Source organism: Papio anubis, chromosome 5 (assembly GCF_008728515.1).
Source record: "Papio anubis isolate 15944 chromosome 5, Panubis1.0, whole genome shotgun sequence".
Classification (NCBI taxonomy): domain Eukaryota; kingdom Metazoa; phylum Chordata; class Mammalia; order Primates; family Cercopithecidae; genus Papio; species Papio anubis.
In genome coordinates this window covers 168,715,091-168,733,714 of record NC_044980.1, presented here as the reverse complement: position 1 = coordinate 168,733,714, position 18,624 = coordinate 168,715,091, and the positions used below count along the sequence as shown (strand labels likewise).

General features: G+C 47.6%; 1 long non-coding RNA gene across 2 annotated transcripts; it reads left to right on the top strand.

Annotated features, from left to right (window-relative positions):
• The first annotated feature begins 712 nt into the window (after window positions 1–712).
• Window positions 713–14,817, top strand: LOC116274994. 2 transcript variants are annotated; one of them, XR_004183913.1, is made up of 4 exons: window positions 713–1,198; window positions 1,331–1,425; window positions 7,357–7,533; window positions 14,543–14,817. It is a non-coding gene; the product is annotated as an uncharacterized LOC116274994 (long non-coding RNA). The 2 variants fall into 2 exon arrangements; XR_004183912.1 differs by having other exon boundaries at window positions 713–1,425.
• The last annotated feature ends 3,807 nt before the right edge of the window (window positions 14,818–18,624 follow it).

Below are 18,624 nucleotides of genomic sequence, written 5' to 3'. Positions count from 1 at the left end.
AACTTGTCAATTGTTTATCTGTGGATTTTTCATTTAATATTTTCAGACCAGAATTACCTGTAGGTAAGTGAAACCACAAAAGCCAAATGCAGCTTACATGGTACTACAGTATTAGAAAGAGATGTTAACAGAAACGATCATGCTGTCACAGCCCCTGGTGTGCTGTTACTCACATTTTAAAACAAAATCATCCATTATAAAAGATAGTCTGTTAAAGTGAGGGGTACAGTGCTACTACATTAGATTGCACGTATGTTGGAAAATATTCTCTGTTAAAACGCAGCCCTCAATTTCAAAGCTGTTTTTTCAGTTTTAAAACTGACTTTTATTGGCTGGATGTGGTGGCTCACACCTATAATCCCAGCACTTTGGGAGACCAAGGCGGATGGATCACGACGTCAGGAGTTCAAAACCAGCCTGCCCAACATGGTGAAACTCTCTCTACTAAAAATACAAAAAAATTAGCCAGACACTAGCCAGGCACGGTGGCTCATGCCTGTAATACCAGTACTTTAGGAGGCTGAGGTGGGTGGATCACGAGGTCGGGAGTTCGAGACCAGCCTGGCCAATATGGTGAACCCCCGTCTCTACTGAAAATACAAAAATTAGCTGGGTGTAGTGGTGCGTGCCTGTAGTCCCAGCTGCTCAGGAGGCTGAGGCAGGAGAATTGCTTGAACCCAGGAGGCAGAGGTTGCAGTGAGCCAAGATCGTACCACTGCACTCCAGCCTGGGCGACAGAGCAAGACTCCGTATAAAAAAAAAAAAATTAGCCAGACACCAAATGCCAGGGTGTCTGGGCAGAAGACAGTTGGACCAATGAGATCTTGTATAGCCCAGAAAGAGGAGGTGAAATGCCCAGGGACACACAGTAAAGCAGTGCTGGGGACCTGCAGCCCACTTTGACCCCACTGGCAGCCGTCTCTGATCCACCTCTGTTCCGTGGTTTCTCCCCACCCTAAAGGTTCTACTCTGCTCTTGTGCCTCAAACCTACTTCAACTGTGCAGACATCAAGGAAGCCTCCCCTGGCCTCAGCTTGAGGGGGAGCTTCCTCTGTCTGAGCCAGATCCTAAAACCAGTAAATGGACATTCTAAGGAGACAGGTTTTGGCTTAACCCAAGAAAGGACTTCCTGGGAACTGAAGCTCTCCAGATAGACCATGAACTACCTGAGGATGTAGTGAGCGCACTATGACTAGAGGTATGCAAGCAGACGGGGAACCAATGTGGCATGGGCTGCTCTGAAATAACATATGATGCAGCACTTGGCATGAGCTCCAGCACCTGGTCAGCAAGCACCTCATCAATGTTTATCTTATCTTTGTCCCATCAGAGATGATGAGTATCCTGTCCCTCAGGGAAATCAAGCAGAGGCTCCAGGATTACTGGACTCTTTGAGTGCCTGGCACGGGAGTCCGTCCAGAGCAGGTGGGTACTCGCAGTGTTTGATAGACTGAATGACCCCCGCCATCCGGTCACGTAGGCAAGTGAGGAGCCTGCTCACCTTGAGGTGCCCCAGGTGCATGTGAGTCCGCTCAAACATGTGCAGAAAGTACTTGACTTTACTCTTGTCTGCGATGATGTACACAACCGCTTTCCTCTTGAAGCCGGCGTCCAGCAGGTCCTTGAAGATGTCCACATCGGTGAACATGTCCATGACCACAGCTATCACCTGGGAGCAAGAAGAGAGACAGGGGCCTGTCAGACAGCACAGCAGTGGGGACAGGGTGCTTCAGCAGAATGCACAGCCCTCCCATGCCACCAGCCTCTCACGGGTGCCCACTCTGGCCCCACTCCTGGAAGGGCAGGACTGGGACCAGGAAGTGAGGGACATGGGGTCTCTCTTGCCCTGAAGTTCTAGCTGCAGCCCTAGCTCTGGACTCACCAGGGGCCCTGTGTTGGTGCATTCCCAGGCCAGGGCTGGCTACACGCTGTCCCCCTCGTAACACCTGGGGATGCTGAGATGAACGAGATGTGTCAATGGCCAGGGAGAAGGGCAGCAGCTGGTGTGGTCACTTGCTGGGGCCTCCCCTGCATCCCTGGGCTGGAGTGGACAGAATGACAGAAAAACAAAAAACCTGAACAGACCAATAATGAGTAATGCAATTAAAGCAGTAAAAAAGTCTCCAGTCAAAGAAACACACAAGAATCATGGTTTTACTGCTGAATTCAACCAAATGTTTTTAAAACAGCTAATACCAATTTTACTCAAAATATTTCCCCAAAAAATGAAGAGGAAGGAATACTTCCAAACTTGTTCTATGAGGCCAGCATTACCTTGGTACAAAAAGCAGACCAAAACACAACACAGAAAGAAAACCACAGGGAAATATTCCTGATGAACATAGATGCAAAAAATCCTCAGTAAAATACTTGAAAAGTGCATTTGACAAGACAATAAAAAGATCATCTGCCATGATCAGGTGGGATTCATCCGAGGAATATGAGGATGATTCAATAAACACAAATAAATAAATAAATGTGCTACATCACATTCAGTGAATCAAGAAAAAAAACCATAAAGTCATTTCCGTGGATGCTGAAAAAAATTCAACATTCCTTCATAATAAAAATTCAAAAAATGAGTACAGAAAAAAACATATCTCAGCACAATAAAGGCCATATATGACAAAAACACAGCCAACATCATAAACAATGGGGAAAAGTTAAAAGCTCTTCCTCTAAGATTTGGAACAAGTGTAGCTACTTTTACTACTTTTATTCATCATAGTTCTGGAAGTCCGAGCTAGAGCAATTAGATGGGAGAATGCTATAAAAGACATCCAAATGGGAAAAAAGGAATTCAAATTGTCTCTGTTTGCAGGTGACATGATCATATATATAGAGAACCCTAGAGATTATACAAAAAAAAAACCCTACTAGAAACAATAAATAAATTTAGTAAAGTTACAAGACACAATATCAATATACTAAAATGAGTAGCACACGCATGGGCCAATAGTGAAACACCCAACAAAGAAACCAAGAAAGCTATTTCATTACCTCTATGACCAAAAAAACACCTAGAGATAACCGAAATGGTTAAAGATCCCACAACAAAATTATAAAACATAGATGAAAAATATTAAAGCAGACACATGTAAATGGACAGATATCCCATGTCCAAGCACTAGAAGAATATTGGTAAAATATCTGTATCACCCAATGTGATCTACAGAATCAATGCAATCCATGTTAAATTACAAAACACATTTTTCATAGAAATGGAAAAAAAATTCTAAAATTCACATGGAAATGCAAAATACCTCAGATAAAATAATCTTGAATAAAAAGAAAAAAGCTGGAAGCATTACAATACCTGGTTTCAAAATATACTACCAAAACAGCATGGTACTGGCAAAAAAAAGAGGCAAGGAGAGACAGAGACAGACAGACATAGATGAATGAAAGAGTCATAGACAAATGAAACAGTGTAGAGAATTCAGAAATAAATTCACACGTTTACAGTCAACTCATTTTTAACAAAGGCACCAAGAATGCACCTTTGGGAAGGACAATCTCTTCAGTAAACTGCTAGGGAAACACAGCACCCACATGTACGAGAACAAATTTAGAACTTTATCTTACCATATACAAAAATCTACTCAAAGACTGACATGTAGAACCTGAAACTATGAAACCACTAGAGAAGAAAACATAGGATAAATGCTTCATGAAATTGGTTAGGACAAGAGATTTTGAAACAGCCATCAAAAGCACAAGCAACCAAAGCAAAAATAGACAAATCCAATTACATTAAACTTAAAAGCTTCTGCAAAGCAGAGGAAGCAATCAACAGAATGAAGAAACAAACCAGACAATGGAAGTATTTACAAACTATGCATCAGTCAAGGGGTTAATACACAAAACGTATAAAGAACTCAAAGTACTCAAAAGCAAAAATAGAAATAATCTGATTTAAAAATCAGAAAAAGATCTACCCAAAACCTTTGTCCCCCACCATTATTTCCCCTATCTTTTTTTCCCGATCGCCTTTGGCCCCCTGTCTTTTGCCCCCTTTTTCTTCCTCCATCTATCCCAAACATTCTTCCCCACCGTTTTTTCCCCACAGTCTTTTCGCAAAGCCTTCTCTACTCACCCGTTCACTACAGTTTTCCCCACCCATCTACCCAAAACCTTTTCCCCACCATCTTTTCTCCCTCTCCCTGGCCACACTTTTTCACCCCTCCCGCCCTCATCACCCTCTTTTGTTCCTCCATCTCCCCAAATACATTTTCCCCCATCTCTTCCCAAAGTCTTCTCCCCACTCCTGCTGCTCACCACCCTCTTTTCCCCCCATCTACCCAACAGCTGTTTCCCCATTGTCTTTTTCTCCCTTCCTCCTTGCCACCCTCTTTTCCCTTCTCCATCTACCCAAAAACATTTCCCTGCCATCTTTTCGCAAAGCCTCCTCCCTACTCCTCCTCATCACCCTCTTTTACCCATCTACCTCCCCAATTTTTCCCCACCATCTTTTCACAAAGCCTTCCCCGCTTCCCGCTCGCCCTCTTCTTTCCTCTATCCTGTTTGCCACCCTCGTTTTACCCTCCATCTACCCCAAACTGTTTCCCCCATGGTCTTTTTCCCAACCCTCTTTCCCCACTCGCCCTGGCCACCCTATTCTCCCACTTGCCACCGTCTTTCCCCTCTCTGTCTACCCACTTTTTACCCACCGTCTTTTCCTTCTGCACTTTCTTTTCCACCCACCGCTTTTTCGCAAAACCTTTTCTCCTTCCTGCTCGCCACCCTCTTTATCCTTCTCCCGCTTGCCACCCTCTTTTCCCCGTCCATCTACCTAAAAGTTTCTCTCCTCACTGCCTTTTCGCAAAACCTTCTCTCCCTCCTGCTCGCCACTCTCTCTTCCCACTCCCTCTCTGCACCCTCTTTTCTCCTTCCACTTGCTACCCTTTACCCCCACTCCATCTACTCAAAATCTTTTTACCCGCCGTCTTCTTTCCCTTTCTTTTTTTCCCAACCGTATTTTTGCAAACCTTCTCTCCCTCCTGCTCACCCCCATTCCCCCCTCACCACCCTCTCTTTCCCCCTTCCATCTGCCCAAAAACTTTTTCCCCACCATCTTTCCGCAAAACCTTCTCACCCTGTTGTTCACCGCCGTTTTTCCTCTTCACCTACCCCCAACATTTTTTTCCCACCATCTTTTCCTCACCGTCTTTTTGCAACACCTCTGCTTGCCATCCTCTTTTCCCTGTGGCGCTAACCACCCTCTTTACCCGTCCATCTACCCCAAAACTATTTTCCCCTTCCTACCGCTCCAGCTACACTACATCCCAGGTTGGGGGTGCTCCCCTGGCTGTGGTTGGTGGTGGCAACCAAGACTGCAGACTCCGTCACCGCCACCAACCACAGCGAGGCGAGCTGCGGTGCCACAGCCATAGCCTCCAGCATACGGCGGTGGCTAACCCTTGTCCTGGTCCTCTAAGCCGGGCATGGAGCAGCTCAGCACGCAGACACAGAAGAGCCCAGAATGGCCTGACTTCCCTTCGGCACCTTTTATATACCGAGGTTATGCATATACGGTTCCTGGACTACATGTTCCAGGACTGGATAAGAGAAAACTCAGAGGCCTACTGTGATTGGACTTTATTATCATGTTCTGATTGGATGAGAGCAAGTCTTAGGACAATCAATCAGAGTATGAAAATAAAATCCAATCAGAGAAGGCCTAGAGGCTTTCTCTCATCCATTCAGAACAGGTAGTCCAGAAAGCTTATGCATACCCCCATGTGCATGCTGAGGAGGCATCCTAGGCTTTCCTATACCGGCCTGCCGAGCTGCTGTGTTTCCAGCTTAGCAGACCAGGAGAAGGGGGAGCTGGAGGCTGGAGCCTGCAACACTGCGGCTGGCCTTGCTGTGGCTGGCAGTGGCGACAGAGACAGCAGCACGGCCAGAGCAGTAGGAGGGCAGCCAGAGCAGTAGGAGGGCGGATGGCAGCGGGAGCTGCTCTTGACCTGCTAGAGGTCTAGAGGAAGTGGGGGCTCCCTGCCCCATGCTGGAGGCTGGAGACTCGGCCACCGAGGCTCCCCTGGCTGTGGTCAGTGGTGGCGACCAAGACTGCAGCTGTTACAGTGGTAGAAGGGTTGCAGGGTAGGTGCTCTCGCTGTGGCTGCACTGCCCTCCTGCGAGGGATTGGGGGGTATATTTGGTGTGCTCTTTAGGCTGCACTGCCTGCCGCAGAGGGCTGATGGGGGACGCTATTGGGCACTGCATTGCTGTGGGGTCGGGGGGCAGGTTGGCTGCTCTATCAGGGCCTACACTGCCCAAGGTTGAGGAGTTCGAGGCAGGTTGTGTGCGTTATTGTGCACTGCCAGCCGCTCGGGGGAGCGGGTTAGGGATGTTATTTGCTGCACTGCCCAAGGCAGGGGGCGGGGTGGGTGAGCTATCCTGGGCTACAATGCCAGCCAGCAGTCAAGGGCAGCTTAGGGGAGCTGTCAAATGCTGCACTGCTCGTGGGGGAAGGGGGAAATTGGGGTGGGGGGATTGATTGGTGCACTATCCCTGGCATTCACTGCCCGTGATGGGAGCAGATTGGGGGCGCTATCCCAGGCTGTGCTGCTGCCTGCGGCCCTGGTGGGGGGCCAGTTTGGGGCGCTATCAAATGCTGCAACACCTGTAACAGGGACGGGCTGTGGACACCATTGAGTGCTACGCTGCCCCAGGCTGAGTGGTGGTTTGGGGGCACTATCGGGGGTTACACTGCCTGCAGTAGTCTCTGGGTGTGTTGTGGATGCAATCTGGGGGCTACATTGCTGGCTGTGGGGGCCAGGTTAGGGGCGCTATCGGGGTCTGCACTGCTGCCGCCAGTGGCAGTTGCAGAAGTGCCCGGGACAGCAGTGGCCTCCGAGGAAGGGGCCTTTCTCCTCTTCCCAGATTCAGAGCTCTAGAGGGTGAACTCCTCCTGCTCGTGTTGGAGTGGGGCAAGTGCACAGAGTTTTCGTGCCACTCCTCTGAGCATGGCAGGGCTCCCACACCCACCATGGTTCCCCAGCCCTCGCCTTCTCGCTCTGTGTTGTGGAGACCATCTGGGACTCCTGGGCATGGAGTAGTAGGCACCACGGGACTCAGGGCCCTGTGGGTGGAGGAGTCAGGAATGGGAACCAGTACTTGGGTGAGGAGGACTGGCTGAGTGTGAGTTTCTGCTGTTCCTGCTCCCCAGGGAGCACCAGGCACTGTGGTGTCTCCAGTCCTCACCCCAGGTCAGGAAGCCAGCGTGGGCCAGGAGGAGAGGCTGGACTTTGGCGGGTGGGTGTGAGTGCCTTCAGTGAAACTGGCGTCTGCCACCCGGTGGCCAGCATGGCAAGGTAAGGCTCTAACACTACCACTGTCTGCATCCTGATGTAGGTTTTTCTGGCTTTGCCTGTCCAGCTGCTCCAAGCCAGGCTGGTGAAGTAGGAGTCATCTGTGGTGAGCTGGAGGTTGGAGCCTGCAGATGGCATGGCTCTGTGGCTCACCTCCTGTGGTTGTGGCAGTGACAGTGATGAAGACCGCAGCGATGGAGACTACAGCTCGACAGGAGCGGTAGGAGGGCATCCATGGAGGCCAGGTGGTAGGAGCTCTGGAGGGTGGGCAGGTGCATGGAAGGTGACAGCAGCACTGCTTGTATTGGCGTCGGTGCTAATGGTGGTAGCAGCAGCAAGTCTGGTGGCCAGAAATGGGGAGTAGGAGCGCTTTGGGGCCTGGCCCTTCCTAGGGTAGATAGGAAGCTGCTGGTTCTGTTCGGTACCGCAGGCCTCAATGACAATGGTGGAGGTGCAGCCAGGGCAAGGAGGAGTCCTCTCCATTCTTCTGCAGTCTCCGGAGGGTGCCCTGCTCTTGCTGGTGCCTGAGCCAGGAGTGAGTGGCAGCACCGTCTCATTCTTAACAGAATTTAGGGGGTGACTATTTGTGTATCTTTTTGCTTGTTTTTCGTTTTGATAACTTATCCCTTAAGGAAAAAAAGGCTTCTTTGGCTGGGTTTTGGTGTGGGGGGATCCCCTTCCCATGCAAGGCAAAGGGTGCTTTCCTGGTAAGGTGTGTGTTGGAGGGAGTTCACCAAGGGGAATAAAGGGAACCTCCCAGGAAGATGGCTGCTGTGGCAGATCCCCACCTCTGGACAGCCTCTGGGCCACCTAGTTTCTCCTGTGGAAGAGAGGAGGCTTAGACCTGTGTCACCTGTGTCATCAAAGAGGTATCCTGGCTGGGCCAGTTGATTTGACCTTCCCACTTCTTCAGCCCACCTGCCCATGGTGTCACCTGGGGGAAGTGGATCCTCATGCCACAGGGGCAGAGGCTTCTCTGGCAGGCTGATTGCTGAAGGGGGTTCTGTCCTGCCTGCTGCTGGGGAGGGCTTCTATGGCCAGGAACTGATGCTGGGACTCTTCTGTTGGTGTCCTGCTGCCTCTGAGTTGTCTCCGGGTTCTCAGGGACTCTCAGATCTGTGAAGACAAAAAGGTTTCCTGGCTAGTTTGCATGGTGTGGTTGGGGTCACTTTTGCTACATGTCCCTCAGGCACCCTAGTGCCTCTGGGGGAAAAGGGAATTTTAGATTTACTAGAGAAAAAATGTGTCTATGTTGGCTGCTTATTGTTAGCAGACTTCTGAATAGTTCCACCCTAAAGTCATGGCAGAATGGTCGCCTCTTGTTGGATAGACTCCCGCTCCATTGTGGAAGAAACAGCTTAACTGGGCTGTGCTTTCTTGCTAGCTTGAAGGTAGAAAACGCTAGGTTTTTGTCTCCTTTTTCAGTTGAGTTATGGAAGTGCCATGCATAGCCACAAAACAATTCCTTCAGTTCTGGAGTCGTTAGACTGTCTTCTTTCTAGCACCATCCAGCATTCTCCTTTCAGTGGGATGATAAGGGAAGGTTCCTAATCTAACAGGAAAGGTGTTCTTATATTGTACAACAAGAAACATGAACTAATGCTGAAAAATTTAGTCGTTCTTTTAAATTTAGAAACCCCTTATTATATTTATAATATTTGAAACCAGTAAAATTAAGATATCATAATTAAAATAATCTTTTAAGATTTTACATTAATTAGCATTTAGCAGATGACCATAACAAATTACTTTTATGATGTTACATTAATTGCCAATACAGATTTCTTTCTGGTTATTACAAATCTGTTTGCAAAATTTTATTTTGTCATTTATTAAATTTTTGTATAATTAGTTGCTACATCACAGGTATACAAAGTTAGCAATGTTAAGCATGGTTACAAATACTTAAATTCAGTTTTAGTGTCTTATTTTTTATTAATAGTCTAAAACTTATAAAATGCTTTGTGCATTAGTACTGGTAACATTTTTTAGTATGAATTATCATTTCAAAAATGTTAAGAACATAGCTTTCCCATCTTTTTTTTTTTTTTTTTTTTTTTGAGGTGGAGTCTTGCTCTGTCGGCCAGGCTGGAGTGCAGTGGCACGGTCTCTGCTCACTGCAGCCTCTCCCTCCTGGGTTCAAGTGATTCTCCTGCCTCAGTCTCCTGAGTAGCTGGGATTACGGGCACGCACCACCATGCCTGGCTAATTTTTGTGTTTTTAGTAGAGACGAAGTTTCACCATATTGGTCATGCTGATCTCAAACTCCTGAACTCAGGTGATCCACCTGGCTTGGCCTCCCAAAGTGTTGGGATTACAGGTGTGAGCCACCACACCCAGCCTATTTATTTATTTTAGAGACAGGGTCTTCCTCTGTTGCCCAGGTTGAGCTATGACTGTGGTGTAGTCATAGCTCACAGCAGGTTCAAACTCTGGGGCTCAAGAGATTCTCCTGCCATGGCCTCCCGAAGTGCTGGGATTACAGGCATGGGCCCTGCGCCTGGCCTAAATTGTAATACTTTTGTAGTTTGCCTCAAACAAGGGCTGGCGTCTGGGCAAGGTCTGCCGGGGGCCTCCCACATGCAGGCAGTCTCTGTGCTGTGCCCTCCACCAGTGCTGAGGGCCCACTGCCCACAGGCACCCCTCTCCTTTCCCCTCTGGGAAAGGCCAGGACAAATGACTTTTGAGGTTACCTGAGGGACTTTGTCTGGAAAAGGGTGTGAAGCTGAAGCTGATGGCCTCAGTGCCCAAAGGGGAACACTTCCCACAGGCGTATGGAAGCCACAGGCCTGACAGTGGGTCCTGGTCTTGGGGGTCTCAGTCACCTGGTCACCCATTCCCCCCTCACTTAGGCATCCACCTGGCAGGCTGCTCACACCCCCTTCCATCTGTCTGTGTTCAGTCAATCAGGCAAGCCAGGGTTACAGCCCTCCCTGCCCTGGGCCCTGGCTCCATGAAGCACCATGGGCCTTGGAAGAGCTCCCCAAATAATCCCATGTCCCCAGTATCTGTTGCCAAGGCAAGAGTTTCCCCGGGCCCCTGCTCTGGCCGCTTCCTTGGCACAGTTTGTAGCTGTGCCTGACACAGCCCACCTACCTGGCTTCTGTCCCAAACCCGCAGCCAGGCCATGTGACAGCCGCTGCCTGTGCCCAAACATTCATCCAGCCCCACCCAGGAGAGCCAGACAGGCACTCACACACCCTCACCCACACACCCTCACCTGCCTAGCCTTGCCGCGCCCCCACCCCACCCTCCCTCTAAACCTACTGGGGCAGCAGCTTCCCCTACCTTCCGCTTGCTCCACCTCCTCCTAGAGCTGGGTCACACAGTTTCCCTCACCTTTGGCAGGTCGGTCATGGCCCTGGCAGGTCTGAGGACAGGATGGGCACAGGACTGGGTGCAGCATAGAAAGGTCAGGGAGTGCAGCCTCCTACTCTGTGCCAGCTGCCAGGCCCTGGAGCTTACTAGGCTGATGGGGACAAAGAATGCACCAGAGGGGACAGTGACCATTGTCCCCGGGTTAGTCCACCACAGAACTGATGGGAGGTTCACAGATGTACTGAGTGCCCTGTTGCATTGGTCCTCAGGGGCAGGTGCTGAGATGGAGTTAGGAGAGCAAAGGGGAGGAAGGGAGCTGCGCATAGTGGCTCATGCCTGTAAATCCTAGCACTTGTGGAGGCCAAGGTGGGAGCATTTCTTGAGGCCAGGAGTTTGAGACCAGCCTGGGCAAAATAGTGAAACTCTGTCTCTACGAGAAAAAAAAAAAAAAAATAGCCAGGCATGGTGGCTGTACTCCCTGCTACTCGGGAGACTAAGGTGTGAGGATCAGTTGAGCCCAGGAGTTGGAGGCTGCAGTGAGGTATGATCATGCCACTGCACTCCACCCTGGGCAACAGAGCAAGACCCTGTCTCAAGAAGAAAAAAAATTGGGGAGGAAGGGGATTGGGCAGAGGGCACCAGCAGAGGAGCTCTGGATCTAAGTGCCTGACAGATGAGTCCCCCGTTAGATAGAAAAGGCCCTGATACCACTTGCTCAGTCACTGGCCAGCAGGGAAGAGGGTGACCTCGATCTGAGAGCTGAGGGGACCCTGAAGGTGCTGACAGCTGGGCAGTGATGAGTTCTTCTAAAGGGGCGTCGCGCCTTCCCCACTCGGTCATGCTGGGCCAGGCTGGGTAGCGGGTGCCCTGGGCTGCAGACATTAAGCCTTTAGAATGGAAGCTGGTTGATGGCAGGACTGCAGCCAGCTACTCTGGCCATGGAATACTCTGGTATTCCAGGACTACGTCTCTACTTTTGCCTCCCCGGTCTGTCACAGGCCAGGACCCACAAGGCCCATGGCATGCTTCAGTGAATGTGTACAGGAATGAGGGAATGAACTTCTTCGAAACATGTTCCTGCGTGATGAGATTCTGGAACTTGGACTCAGCGACCTGCATTCACATTCAGTCCTGGCCCTTCTTAGCTCTGTGACCTTTGACCTGCCCTAGGCCTTAATTTCCCTGTTGGTGAAATGAGAGTGATGATGCCTGTCATGATAGTGCATTTTCTCTTTCTCTGTTTCTTCTTTCTTGTCTCACTGTGTCACCCAGGCCGGAGTGTTGTGGCACAATCTTGGCTCACTGCAACCTCTGCCTCCCAGGTTGAAGCAATTCTTGTGCCTCAACCTCCCAAGTAGCTGAGACTACAGGCATGTGCTGAAAGGACACAAAGATAGATGTGTACCCACCCCCCGCTACCCCCTTTGTTCTGCTCTCTAATCTTTGCACATACCAGAGATTTCGTAAGTTCTGTGAGTACCTGTTTTTCTGCATGTACCAGAGATTTTGTAAGTTCTGAGGCAAGGTCACAAGACGTGTTTAAGTAAGATAAACTCTTGCTGCCATAAACCTGCTCTCCCGCCTCAAAGGTGGAACCGAAATATCAGAAATGGCGGGAACCAATCATAGTTAGCCAAATCGCCTTGTTCAAACACTAGCCAATCATATATCTGATTTGTATAATAACTCTATGCCCACTTTTCTTAGACTATATAACACTGCTCGGAGCTCAGTGGGGGAGCTCTCCTGCCCGTCTCGTTTCGCGAGCGAGGGAGAGTTCCAGGTTCGAACCTGTAATAAAGATCCTTGCTGCTTAGCTTTGACTCTGGACTCTGGTGGTCTTCTTCGGGGAATAAACGGTCTGGGCATAACAGTGCCACCACACCCGGCTAATTTTTTTGTATATCTAGTAGAGATAGGGTTTCACCATGATGGCCAGGCTGGTCTCGAACCCCCATATGAAGAGATCTACCACCTTGGCCTCCCAAAGCGCTGGGATTACAGGCATCAGCCACCGTGCCAGGCTGTCACGATATTTCAGTATAGTAATGTAGAATCATGTGTAGGCCATGACCTTCCTTAGGTGGAGCAGAAAATGTTACCTCCATGTAAAAAAAGGAACAGGGGGCCAGATGCGGTGGCTCATGCCTGTAATCCCAGCACTTTGGGAAGCCAAGGAGGGTGGATCTCCTGAGGTCGGGAGTTCGAGACCAGCCTGACCAACATGGAGAAACCCCGTCTCTACTAAAAATACAAAAAATTAGCCGGGCGTGGTGGCACATGCCTGTAATCCCAGCTACTGAGCAGGCTAAGGCAGGAGAATTGCTTGCACCTGGGAGGCAGAGGTTGCAGCGAGACCACACCATTGCACTCCAGCCTGTACAATAAGATTGAAACTCCATCTCAAAAAAAAAAACAAAAAAAACCTGAACTAAAAAATAAAATAAGAAAAGGAACAGGAACAGGAAGAAAATATGGCAGCCAGGAATGTTAACAGTCATTGTCTCTGGGGGATTTTTTTGTTTTAAGTTTTTGTTTTTGTTTTTTTTGAGACAGAGTCTCACTCTGTCACTCAGGCTGAAGTGCAGTGCGGTGATCTTGGCTTTTTGCGGCTTCCACCTCCCAGGTTCAAGCAGTTCTCCTACCTCAGCCGCCTGAATAGTTGGGATTACAGGTGCCTGCCACCATGCCCAGTGATTTTTTTTTTTGCAATGGTTTGAGATTTTAAATCTGTTTCTGAGTATTCGCAGGGTTTTGAATGGGAATGTGAAAGAGTTGGGTTATGGAATATTAGCAGAGTGCATTTTAAACAGATCCCCAGGAATAATTACTTTTAAATTTTTATTTTTATTTCCATAGTTTTTGGGTACAGGTGGTTTTCGGTTTCACGGATGTGTTCTGAGATTCTAGTGGGTCCATCACCTGAGCAGTGTACACTGTACCTAATATGCAGTCTTTTATCCCTCATCCCTCTCCCATCCTTTCCTCTCTGAGTCCCCAACGTCAGTTATATCATTCTTAGGCCTTTTTATCCATGTAGCTTAGCTCTCACTTTTAAGTGAGAACATACGATTTTTGGTTTTTCATTCCTGAATTACTTCACTTAGAATAATGGCCTCCAGCTCCCTCCCAGTTGCTGCAAAAGGCATTATTTTGTTGCTTTTTATGGCTGAGTGGTATTCCATGGTGTATATGTACCACATTTTCTTTGTCTAGTCGTTGGTAATGGGCGCTTAAGTTGGTTCCACATCTTTGCAATTGTAAATTGTGCAAACATGCATGTGCATGGGCCTTGTTCACATGATACTTCTGTTCCTTTGTGTAGATACCCAGTAATGGGGTTGCTGGATTGAATGGTAGTTCTACTTTTATTTCTTTAAGGAATCTCCACACTGTTTTCCATAGTGGTTATACTCATTTACATTCCCCACTAGAAGAGTAAAAGTGTTCCCTTTTCACCACATTCTTGCTAACATCTACTGTTTTTTGACTTTTTAATTGTGGCCATTTTTGCAAGAGTAAGGTGGTATCTCACTGTGGTTTTGATTTGTATTTGTCTGATGATTAGTGATGCTGAGCATTTTTTCATGTGTGTCTGCTTGTATATCTTCTTTTGAGAAGTGTCCATTTGTATCTTTTGCCCACTTTTTAATAGGGTTATTTATATTTTGCATATTGATAAGTTCCTTGTAGATGCCAGATATTAGACCTTTGTCAGATGCATAGTTTGATAATATTTTCTCTCATTTCATAGGTTGTATGTTTACTCTGTTAATAGTGTCTTTTGCTATGAAGAAGCTCTTTCGTTTAATTAAGTCCCACTTGCCAACTTTTGTTGGTGTTACAGTTGCTTTTGAGAACCTAGTCATAGATTCTTTCCTGAGGCTGATGTCCCGAATGGTATTTCCTAGGTTTTCTTCTAGAGTTCTTACGGTGTGAGGCCTGACACTGAAATCTCTGATCCAGCGGCGAGACCCATGATCTTCAAGAGACACATCTTACAGCAGCAGTGTCCACGGGGTCAAAGGAAAGGGATGGAGGAATACCTACCGTGCAAGAGACTCATCTCACAGCAACAACATCCATGGGCTCAAAAGAAAGGGAGATTCATCTCACAGCAGCAACGTCCATGGGTCAAAGGAAAGGGATGGAAGAATATCTACCGTGCAAGAGTCACTGTTCTTTTTTGGGGGACAGGGGGCGGGAGGGAGATGGGCTCTGTCACTGAGGCTGGAGTGCAGTGCTGTGATTATGGCTCGCTGCACTCACCCTCCCAAGTGATCCTCCCACCTCAGCCTCCTGAGTAGCTGGGACTGCAGGCATGCACCACCACACCTGGCTAATTTCTGTATTTTGTGATAGAGATGGGGTTTTGCCATGTTGCCCAGGCTGATCTCCAACTCCTGTGCTCAAACAATCCACTTGCTTCAGCCTTCCAAAGTGCTGGGATTACAAGCCTGAGCCACCACGTCCAGCCCAGGTATTGCTGTTCTTAGATAAAAAAACTTTAAAGCAATAGAAATTAAGTAGGACAATAAAGGCCATTACATAATGATAAAGGGTACAATCCGACAAGACCTGACTATCTTAAATATATATTCACCCAATGTTGGAACAACTGATTCATAACACAAGTTCTTCTTGGCCTACAACATGTCTTAGACAACCACACAGTGATAGTAGGAGACCTCAACTCCCCACTGACAGCCGTAGACAGATCATTAACACAGAAAATGAACAAGGCAACTGGACTTAAACTCAACACTTGACCAGTTAAACCTAATAGTTTTCTACAGAACACTCCACTCAACAACCACAGAATATACATTTTTCTCATCTGCACAGGTAAGACTCGCTAAGATCAATCACACGCTCAGTCATGAAGCAAGTCTCAATAAATTTAAAAAAACTGGATGGGCCCAGTGGCTCACACCTGTAATCCCAACACTTTGGGAGGCCGAAGTGGGAGGATCATGAGGTCAGGAGTTCGAGGCCAGCCTGGCCAACATGGTGAAACCCCAAATACCTGAGACTGGTTAATTTATAAAGAATGGAAATTTATTCTCTCATAGTTCTAGAGGCTGGAAAGTCCAAGATCAAGGTGCTGGCAGGTTAGGGCCTGGTTTCTCTGCTTCCAAGGTGGTGCCTTGATCCCTGTGTCTTCCAGAGAGGAGAAACACCATGTTCTCACATGGCAGGAGGTGGGGGCGGAGAGAGAGAGAGAGAGAGAGAGAAACCACCTCCATGGGCCCTTTTTATAGTGGCATTTCCATTCATGAGGGCAAGGCCCTCAGACCTAAACACCTCCCATTGGTCCCCACCTCCCCATACTGTTCCATTGGGCATTAAGTTTTCAACACGAGTTTTGGGAGATACATTCAAACCATAGCATCCATTTATTATTTAGGAGTGTGACATTTAGTTATTCTATGTTTGTGAATTTCCCAAATGGTCTTCTGCTATTGAATTCTAATTTCTGCTGTGGCCACAGAATGTACTTTATATGATTTCAGTCTTTCTAAATTTATTGAGGTTTGTTTTACAGCCTAGCACCTGGTATATTTTGGAGAATGTACTATGCATGCTTGAGAAGAACATGTGTTCTGCTACTGTTGGTTGGAGTGTTCTGTAGATATCTATTAGTCTGGTTGGATTAACAGTGTTCACATCTTCTATATCCCTGTTGATCTTTCATCTAGCTGTTGTATCTGTTCTTGAAAGTCGGGTATGGAAGGCCGTGCATGGTGGCTTATGCCTGTAATCCCAGCACTTTGGGAGGCCGAGGCGGGCGGATCATGAGGTCAGCAGATCGAGATCATCCAGGTTAACACTGTGAAACCCCATCTCTACTAAAAATACAAAAAAAAAAAAAATTAGCCGAGCGTGGTGGCGGGCACCTGTAGTCCCAGGTACTTGGGAGGCTGAGGCAGGAGAATGGCATGAACCCCGGAGGTGGAGCTTGCAGTGAGCCAAGATAGCACACCACTGCACTCCAGCCTGGGTGACAGAGCGAGACTCCATCTCGAGAAAAAAAAGAAAGTTGGATATGGAAGTCTCCAACTATTACTGTTCAATTCTGTTCAATTGTTCATTTCTCCTTTCAATTCTGTGGTTCATTTTTGTATCATATTTTGGGTCTGTTTTGTTAGTTGCATATGTTTATAACCGTTATGTCTTCCTGATGAATTGACACTTTATTCATTATAAAATGTCTGTCTTTATCACTTGTAATATTTTAATTTATTTTCTATTTTGTTTCATTTTTTTTTTCTTTTTTGAGATGGGGTCTCACTCTGTCACCCAGGCTGGAGTGCAGTGGTGCTATCTCTGCTCACTGCAAGCTCTGCCTCCCAGGCTCAAGTGATTCTCTTGCCTCAGTCTCCCAAGTAGCTGGGATTAGTGGCACCCACCACCACACCCAGCTAATTTTTGTATTTTTGGTAGAGATGGGGTTTCACCATGTTGGCCAGGCTGGTCTGGAACTCCTGACCTTAAGTGATCCACCCACCTCCGCCTCCCAAAGTGCTGGGATTACAGGCCCTAGTCTGGCCTCTTGTAACATTTTAAAAGTCTATTTTGTCTCATATCGATATAGCCATTCCAGCTTGCTATGGTTGCTGTTTACATGGTATGTCTTTTTCCCATCTTTTTACTTTCAGCCTGTTTGTATCTTTGAATCTAAAGTGTGTTTCCTGTAGACAGCATATAGTTTGTTTTTTAACCAAGCCTGACATCTCTGGCTTCTAATTGGATTGTTCAATCTGTTCTCATTCAAGGATTTTATTATATGGTCAGATCTGTGTCTGTCATTTTTGTTTTCTATGTCTCATGTCTTTCTTTGTTCTCTCCTCCCTTATTTACTACTTTCTTTTGCATTTAGTAAATATTTTCCAGTGTAACATTTTAGTTACGTTAATGATTCTTTAACTATATTTTTCAGTTCTTTTCTTTGTGGCTCCTGAGGGAGGGGATGAGAAATGCTGGCAGCCCATGCCTCCCAGTGTGACATGGTTATCCTTGAGTGGCAGCTGAGCAAGGAGGGAACCGCATACTCTTAACCCTACCTACCTGGAGCGGAGCCTCCATCACTCTGAGCTGGGGGAGAGAGGAGAAGGGAGTGGGTTGTAGCTCAATATCACAGATACTCATGGTTCTGTCTGAATTTTTGTAGATTTTCTTGAATAAATGTTTCTTCATTTGCTGTATGCCCTTAGGACAATTTCCAGACACTTTATTTATTTATTTAGAGACAAAGTCTCACTCTGTTACCCAGGCTGGAGTGCACTGGCATAGTCTCGGTTCACTGCAGCCTCGAACTTCTGGGCTCAAGGAATCCTCCCACCTCAGCCACCTGGGTAGCTAGGACTACAGGTGCATGCCACTATGCCTGGCTAATTTTTAAAACTTAGGTATCTGCCATGGTGCCCAGCTAATTTTTATATTTTTAGTAGAGACAGGGTTTTGCCATCTTGGCCAGGCTGGTCTCGAACTCCTGACCTCGTGATATGCCCACCTCGGCCTCCCAAAGTGCTGAGATTACAGGCGTGAGCACCACATCCAGCCTGCACCCAGCCAATTTTAACCTTTTAAAGAGCTGCTGGGAGCTGTGGCTCTTGCCTTTTAATTTTAAGTTCTGCCGATACAGACAAGACTTGACTCTTTTTACAGGCAGGTCTTCAAAGGTTGTGTCGTCGCCCCCCCAGCTCCTGGCTCCAGTACACTCTGCTTCGATTTTAAGTCAGGAAGGAGGAGGTTCACCCAGATTGGATCACAGCTTTAATTTGCATTGCTTACAAAATGGGTGTCCCCGCAAACTGACAGAAGCTGTTGTGTGTATGTGTGCACGTGTGTGTGTGAATGCGCACACACACAACAATTTAAACAGACAGTGGCAGGCTGTATTTAAAGCCTACAGACTGGCTATCCATTAAGGAGAAGATGGGAGCAGACACTCACTGAGTTCCCGGGGGAAGCTGACTTTGACATTGCCTGG